General features: G+C 39.1%; 1 pseudogene; it reads right to left on the minus strand.

Moving 5' to 3' along the window:
• Window positions 1–613: 613 nt before the first annotated feature.
• Window positions 614–1,767, minus strand: LOC115847673 (nucleophosmin pseudogene; annotated as a pseudogene).
• Window positions 1,768–7,969: the final 6,202 nt, after the last annotated feature.

The following is a 7,969-nucleotide window of genomic DNA, read 5'->3' on the forward strand; positions in this document are numbered from 1 at the left end:
AGAGCTAGAGAGGAACTCTGCCTCCCAAGCACTCAGATCCTTGGATGCCTCATAACAGATGACAGACTCCTCTGCTGGGATGTTTTTGCAACAGGGAGCACCCTGCCAATTGGCTAGGGAGGTTCATCATGCTTTGCAGTCTATTTATAACTGGGTTTTTTTGGTCTTAAAAAGAGGCCTTTGTGGACTTCCCTGGTGGTGCAGTGGTTAAGAATCTGCCTGCCAGTGCAGGGGACACGGGTTCAAGCCCTGGTCCAGGAAGATCCCACATGCTGTGGAGCAGCTATGCCCATGCACCACAACTACTGAGCCTGCGCTCTAGGGCCCGTGTGGCACAACTACTGAGCCCACATGCCACAGCTACTGAAGCCCGCGTGCCTAGAGCCTGTGCTCGCAACAAGAGAAACCACCGCAATGAGAAGCCTGCGCACCGCAACAAAGAGTCGCCCCCGCTCGCCGCAACTAGAGAAAGCCCATGCACAGCAACAAAGACCCAACACAGCCAAAATAAATAAAAAAACAAATTTATTTTTTTTAAAAAAGAGGCCTTTGTGTATATGTATTTAATGTATAAGAATGCATAATCTTTTTTTAATACTGAGTTTATTTCACGTGTATATTTTTGTTTCCCCACCATTTCCATTTGTCTGACCACCACTACTACTATGTCCTATCATAACATTCCATACATACTTAAAACCAAGCAAAGGGTGGAGTTCCATCTTTAAAAACTAAACAGACATTTTGGACAACACGTTCTTGGCAATGGAACCTGGACAACATTTATCAGACACGGTAGGAGAAGTTCTCACTCTGCATTATAAAAAGGACAGCCAGATATCAACTGTTACAGAAATGAAATAAGATGGAAAATTTTAACAAACTGTTTAAACTATTTTCTTAAAGAAACTTACTCCACTGCCAGAGATCTTGAGTAGCCTCCTGGTCAGTCATCTGGAAACAATTCTTCACATAATTGCTGAATTTGGCTTCCGCTTTAGGAAGGGAACCACCTTTTTCTATACTTGCTTGCATTTTTGCTTTAATGTCTTCTACAGAGCTAGGTCCTTTTGGTGTTTTAGGAGTTTTTTCCTGATTTTTGAAGGATTCTTGACCTTTTGATCTTGGTGTTGATGGTTTTGAGTCTTTTCCATTCTGGTTTGATTTTTGTGCATTTTTGGCTGGAGTATCTCGTACAGACCTCTTTACTGGAGCTTTTTCTTCAGCTTCCTCATCATTAAAGTCATCATCATCATCGTCATCTTCATCATCATCTTCATCTTCATCAGCAGCAAGTTTTACTTTTTTCTGAGGAAGCTTGCTACCACTTCCAGAGGCAGAATGCTTTCTAGGTATACTTAGGAGCTTCACATCCTCCTCCTCTTCATCTTCTGACTCTGCATCTTCCTCCACAGCTACTAAGTGCTGTCTACTAATACACACAGGCCCTGAACCACACTTCAACCATAAGACCACAGGTGGTGTTATTTCAAAGCCCCCAAAGGAAACCGTTGGCTACACAGACATTTTCAAAGTTGCCAGTGTTACTTTAATTGGGCTGCCTTCATAATTCATCTCCTCTGCTTCGACAATGTGCAATTCATCCTTTGCACCAGCCCCTAAACTGACCGTTCTTGAAGATAACTGGTGCTCATTTTCATCATTATCCACCTTACAGTGATAATCTTTGTCGACCTTTAGTTCACAACTGAAAAGATAGTTCTGGGTCCTCAGGGGGCTCATGTCCATGTCCACCAAATCTTCCATGGGTTGGTGGCACACACTTAGGTGGGAGAGAAGGTGGATGGAGATAAAAGACCACTGTTCCAGGGAACAGTCGAACACGACAGAATCACACCAGGGAAAAGCAGAATGCATAATCTTTAATTAATAACTGATGGAGCCTCATATGAAGGGTAATAGGTTTTTGCTTTTAAATATAGCTTCAAATGCTAAATTAACAGTGTGGGCTAACATGCATCAGGATAGCCTCATTGGTTTTGACTCTACTACTTTGAGGTCTGTGATAATTGGCTGGACCAGTGTGTGCATTTGCTAAGTCAGTCATCTTCTATATAACGTAAATTAATAGTATACTGAAACATTTAAGAGGCTTAAAAGAACTGCTTTTTTTTTAACATCTTTATTGGAGTATAATTGCTTTACAATGGTGTGTTAGTTTCTGCTTTACAACAAAATGAATCAGTTATATATATACATATGTTCCCATATCTCTTCCCTCTTGCGTCTCCCTCCCTCCCACCCTCCCTATCCCACCCCTCCAGGCGGTCACAAAGCACCGAGCTGATCTCCCTGTGCTATGCGGCTGCTTCCCACTAGCTATCTACCTTACGTTTGGTAGTGTATATATAAAAGAACTGCTTTTAAGTAACTTATAAACAACTACTAAAAAACTCGTTATAATTTACTCATCTATTCATCACATCTTTTCTTGAGAGGAATCAGAGACTTAAGAAGTTGACAAGGCTAATCTTCAAATCTGAGTTCTTGGCATTCTTTGAAAAGAATGGTTTTATCAGGTACTTATCTTCGGCCCTGGCTTCTGTTTTCCACCCAGTCCCCCATCTGCCTTGTCCTGCTTGGCTGCTGTTTTAATTTGTTATTCATGTAAAGTATTTGAGAGCTAGTCTATGCTGATTTGCAGAAGTCCAGTTTTCCTCAGGCTTTTTATCTTCTTCTGTAGTGTGTGGGAAATCTGCTTTCTATTTGTTGTGTTGGGTTAAAAGTGAAACAGTTGGGAAGGAGACAGCCTCTCATATGACTTTACTTCATGACTAGGAAACACTTCTGGGACAGCCCTCCCCAGTCACTCCAGTCTGGAGCCATACAAGCCAGAACCCAGGGTCCTGAACCCCATCTCCTTCTCCCTCAACCCACAAGCTCGCTGAGCCTTGGCTTCCGCTGGTGCATAAACAACATTCCTCCTCAGAAGCACTCCATGGTTTACAGTTTTGCTCTTTGAACATTTCCTGTCCCAAAGTGAAAGACCTGGTTAGAGACCGTTTCTAGAACATCTTGCATTCAAGAACAAAAGAACTGTGACTTCAGTCAAACTCTTAGATACAAACATTTTTAAGGTTGAAGCAATTTGAATTTAGGACTAAAGTCTAATCTTCCGATCACTATAAAGTCAGGGAGAATGAGCCCCTCTTCTTCGCCTATGCACTTGAAAGTCTAGCAATATAGACTCTCTAACACACCCTCATAGCTGTCAGCAGATCACGTTTCCAGGCCTTTGCCTGCACTGGCAGGCCTCCCTTGCACAAGTGAGCGATCTTCAAAGCCTTTTCCTTTAGGGCTCAGCTCAGCAACACCTTCCCTGTAAAACAGCCTGGTACACTGACCTCACCAGGTTGTGATAGGTGCTCCCTTCACCGTCGCATACCGCGTATTCCTTTTTTAAAGTTATCTTGCTTCATGCAGGTTCTCGTCCGTGACTGGATCCTTCACCCAGATGTCAGTTCCTTCAGAACAGAATGCCAATGTTCTGGATTATCACATCCAGCACAGCACCTGGTTAGATATAGCACGTCCTCAATATACATTTGCAACATAAATAAGTTTGTAGAATGACTGAGAGAATTCTAAGCATCGGAACATTTTATCAGAGATGAACTGAATTAGTGCAGATTCCAGAAATTACAAATTTAGAGAGGTCATTGTTAGGCAATTACTCTGAAATAGACAGAAGAGAAAGTTAGGTTGTTTCAAATAAGTTCAACGTATAGTAAAATTCCATTAAACAATTATATATGTCAATAAATAACAGGTACCCTGTCTTAATTAATGCAAAATGTAAATAATAAAGTTGTTTTTGTTGTTTTTTAAAGCCGATATAGTTTCTTACTTTTAAGTACAGAAAATATCTCAGACTAGGCTTTAAAAATTTTGCCTGGTGGAGAGTCTTCATTTTAACTCAGCTACGTGGCAGGAACTGTCGTGGCTTTTGAGAACTGTTCCTTTTGAAACACTACCTCTGATCTGACATTAAAGAAGCATTATAGACTGACACTGGTGAAATAAATGCTTTATTTTAAGGAATTTCCTAGGAATAAAAATAACATATACTTTAAAAGGTAGAAGTAAAATAAACATAAGATTAAATTAAAACACTAAGTAATTAGGGCTTCCCTGGTGGCGCAGTGGTTGAGAATCTGCCTGCTAATGCAGGGGACACCGGTTTGAGCCCTGGTCTGGGAAGATCCCACATGCCACGGAGCAACTAGACCCGTGAACCACAACTACTGAGCCCATGCGCCTACAGGCCATGCTCCACAACAAGAGAAACCACTGCAATGAGAAGCCCACGCACCGCAACGAAGAGTAGCCTCCACTCAGTGCAACTAGAGAAAGTCCGCACACAGCAACGAAGACCCAACGCAGCCAAAGATAAATAAATTTTAAAAAATAAAATAAAACAAAAAATTTAAAAATACCTTAAAAAATAGAAAATCCAGGTATAACTTATAGTCGGTCTTCTGTATAGGCGGTTCATCCATATCAATGGTTTGGCATCTGTGGATACTACCAACCATGGATCATGTAGTACTGTAGTGTTTACTGTTGAAAACAATCCGCATATATGTAGACACTTGCAGTTCAAATTCTTGTTGCTCAAGGGTCATCTGTACTATCAAATAGAGACAGGACCTGGATCTAGGTTAACATGCATTCTAGTAGCGGTCCTTTCTAAAGAATACAGAAGAATGATCAGCAAATCTATAGCTAGACACTATGGCATTGATTTGCCTCACCATAGAAATGTTTCCATCAGCATACATTCACTCCAAATGTCAACATAATTGAAGTAAAAATTACCCTTTTTCAAGTAAAAATTTTTACTTGTAAAAATTTTTCAAGTAAAAATTACCCTTGAAATTGTGTTTATTTATTTGCTTCTTGAAAGATGTGCAAAAGGAAAACTTACAATTAGCCCATTTCTAAATTACTGCAAATTTTCAGTAAGAGAAAAGATTGAATTAATGAGAAATTGATCATTTTAAAAGTTGAATGTGTATGGTGGGGGGAGAGGTACTTGAAAACATAGTTTACCATTTCATTCATATATGGAAGTTGATTTTAAATGATTTTTAATCCATATATAGAGAGATGGGCATGTTAGGATATGGAATTTTAATTCCAAAAGAAAATGTTGAAAATTGTAAGTTATGATTAGTAACTCAGCAAATCACAAAGTCCTTCCACGTTGTCAGCATTTCTGTCACAGGATTCTTTGTTTTGCAGTTCTCAGGAATGATCTCTGAGACTTGTGACAGGCTTAAGAACCTGGCACATTGACCTGAGACAATGTGAAATACAAATGAAATGTTCTCCAATCATGTGATGTTTGGATTCAAAAATAACACATATGCATTTTTCAGTTTTGATTTTAATAGATGGCACAGTTTGGGTTGGGTTTGAGAAAAATAGGTAAGGGGAAAGAAAAGGAAAGTGAAGGATGTATATCCTCTGGGAGAAGTAGTAACTGGAGGGTGGAGAGGGTAAAGATAAAAAGAAGCCTTTACTTTGTCTCACAATTTGGTTTTGAAACTCTTGCTCTTTCCTGAGTGTAGTTTATTTCAGAGAGTACCACCCCACAATCTGGCTAATCTGGTTTCCCATCTGCAGCTTCATTTTACTGGAAAGAGTGATTGTTTTTAAGAGCCTTGGTGGGCAGGAAACTTGCTGACCTGAGTTCTGTTGGGAAAATTGAATTTATGGTGAGTCTACCCTCCCTCTGAGCACTTAGTGCTTCCAGATAGTTCTTTTCTTTCTTTCTTTTTTTAAAGTTGCCTTTCTTTTTCCTCCCTGGGATGGTCCCAAATATTTTCAAATTTTCTGCAACTCTTTATCCTACTTATCTTCTCATTCTAGGTTTTAGCACTTTATCTCTTAAGTCATGGATACAATAAAGCCCATTTATTCCCCTTTCCTATCCTTCCAGCATGAATAACTTCACCCACCACTCCCTCCTCTCATTCTGTCTCCCTAAGGGAATCCTTTCCCTCCCTTTTAGGACTTTGTTCTATCAGTTATTGGTGGCTTCACATTCTACATGTTGTCTCCTCCCTCTTAAAAAGAGAGCCAGAAAGGACTAAAAGCATTTCCCCTTGATTCTGACTTTGCCTCAAACTACAGTCATCCCTTGGTATCTGTGGGGACGTTGGCTCCAGGACGCCCTCAGACGGCCAGATCCACAGATGCTCAAGTTCTTATGTAACGTATAACCTATGCACAGCCTCCTGTATACTTTAAATCACCTCTGGACTACTTATAATACCTAATACAATGTAAATGCTATGTAAATAGTCACTGTGTGTGGAAAGTTTGAAGTTTTACTTTTTGGAACTTTCTGGAATTTTTTTCCAATACATTCTATCCAAGTTTGGTTGAATCTACAGATGAGGAACTCACACATATGGAGGGCCAACTTTACTGCTTTATCTTCTTCCTTTTGACACCAAAATGTGTATAAGATTTGTCTATACTTGCTCTCTCTGTCTTCCTGATCTCTGTTTGCAAATTGACTTCTATCTCCACAACTCCTCAGAAAATATGCTGGTTAGGTTTGCTAATAACTTTATAATTGACAAATCAAGAACCTGTTTTCAGTCTTCACCTTCCTTGACTTCTTTGTAGCAGCAACACTATTGGTCATTTTTTCTTCTTGATTTCTACAGTGTTACCGGTTCTTAGTTCTCTTCTCACCTATTTTACTGCTCTTTCTCAGTTTCTTTCACTTTCCTGTTTCTTCATCCTGACACTTAAATGTTCACCCAGGATTAATTTGGAATTGTTTATTCACATTCATGTTCTCTCTCTGAGGTAGTCATTTCATGCATTCCCACCCTGTCAACAATTACCACTGTGCTATCAACTGCCAATATCAAATCTATTTCTCCTACATTGACCCCTCTTTTTAGCTCTATATAGGTATTAGTGACAGTAGCTTTGACATTTATATGACTGTAGACAATTTATATAATCTACTGAACTTCCAGGCTTTTTTCATCAGTAAAATGCTTCTATAGGTTAAATAGTATAACATTTCTTGTCATGTTCTAGGGATAATAAAGATCAATGAATATTATTTTTTATTACTAATAAGTATTTTGTTGAACAAGTTGAAGGTGAAAGACACCTTGTGTATTATCTAGTGATGTAGCTATCTTTTTAAGTTTCTTGAGGCAAGCATTTATGTCTTATAATAGTCTGCACCACCATGCATCTGTGCCTGGCACAGATGTGTTGTGGAGGAAGCTGGAATAGAAGATGTAAAAGAGGGGAAGCACCACATTTTGCTTAGAGATGAACTAATATTGTGGAATAAATATAGAGTATGACTATGCCTGTGACAAACATGAAGATTAGCAAAGATGAGAAAGCAGAACTGGTCCCAAACTAAGCAATTAAAAATGCTGAGTATTGTTCCACTTAAATAACAGCACACTCCAAATGAGAATACATTGCCTTGCATTTTCTGCTGGTGAATTAGGGTTTTCCTTAAATGTATGCATTTAGAAATATTAATCAAGTAACAGATTGTATATTGTCCATAATATAAGCAGTACAGATTGAACTATGTTGAAGATATGCTTTTCTCTGTGATTTGTTACATTGAACCTCAAGTATTATAAAAATTAGTTTATTCATTGATTTAAAAAATCTTATTTTTGCATATTGCTCTGTGCCAGGCACAGATGCATGGTGGTGCAGACTATTATAAGACACAAATGCTTGCCTCAAGAAGCTTAAAAAAATAGCTACAAAACTAGATAATACACATGAGAGACATGTGCAACAGGTAAGAAAGGAGATCATTTTACTCAAAGCAATTAGCAGAACAACCCATGACTGGGGCTTGCCTTCCTTGGCCAAATTGCAGTAACAACTCAGGAAGGCTGATGAGGTACCTATCCCAGACATCTCTCTCTGGGTTAATATCTTA

The sequence above is a fragment of the Globicephala melas genome, chromosome 7 (genome assembly GCF_963455315.2).
Source record: "Globicephala melas chromosome 7, mGloMel1.2, whole genome shotgun sequence".
In the NCBI taxonomy this organism is placed as follows: domain Eukaryota; kingdom Metazoa; phylum Chordata; class Mammalia; order Artiodactyla; family Delphinidae; genus Globicephala; species Globicephala melas.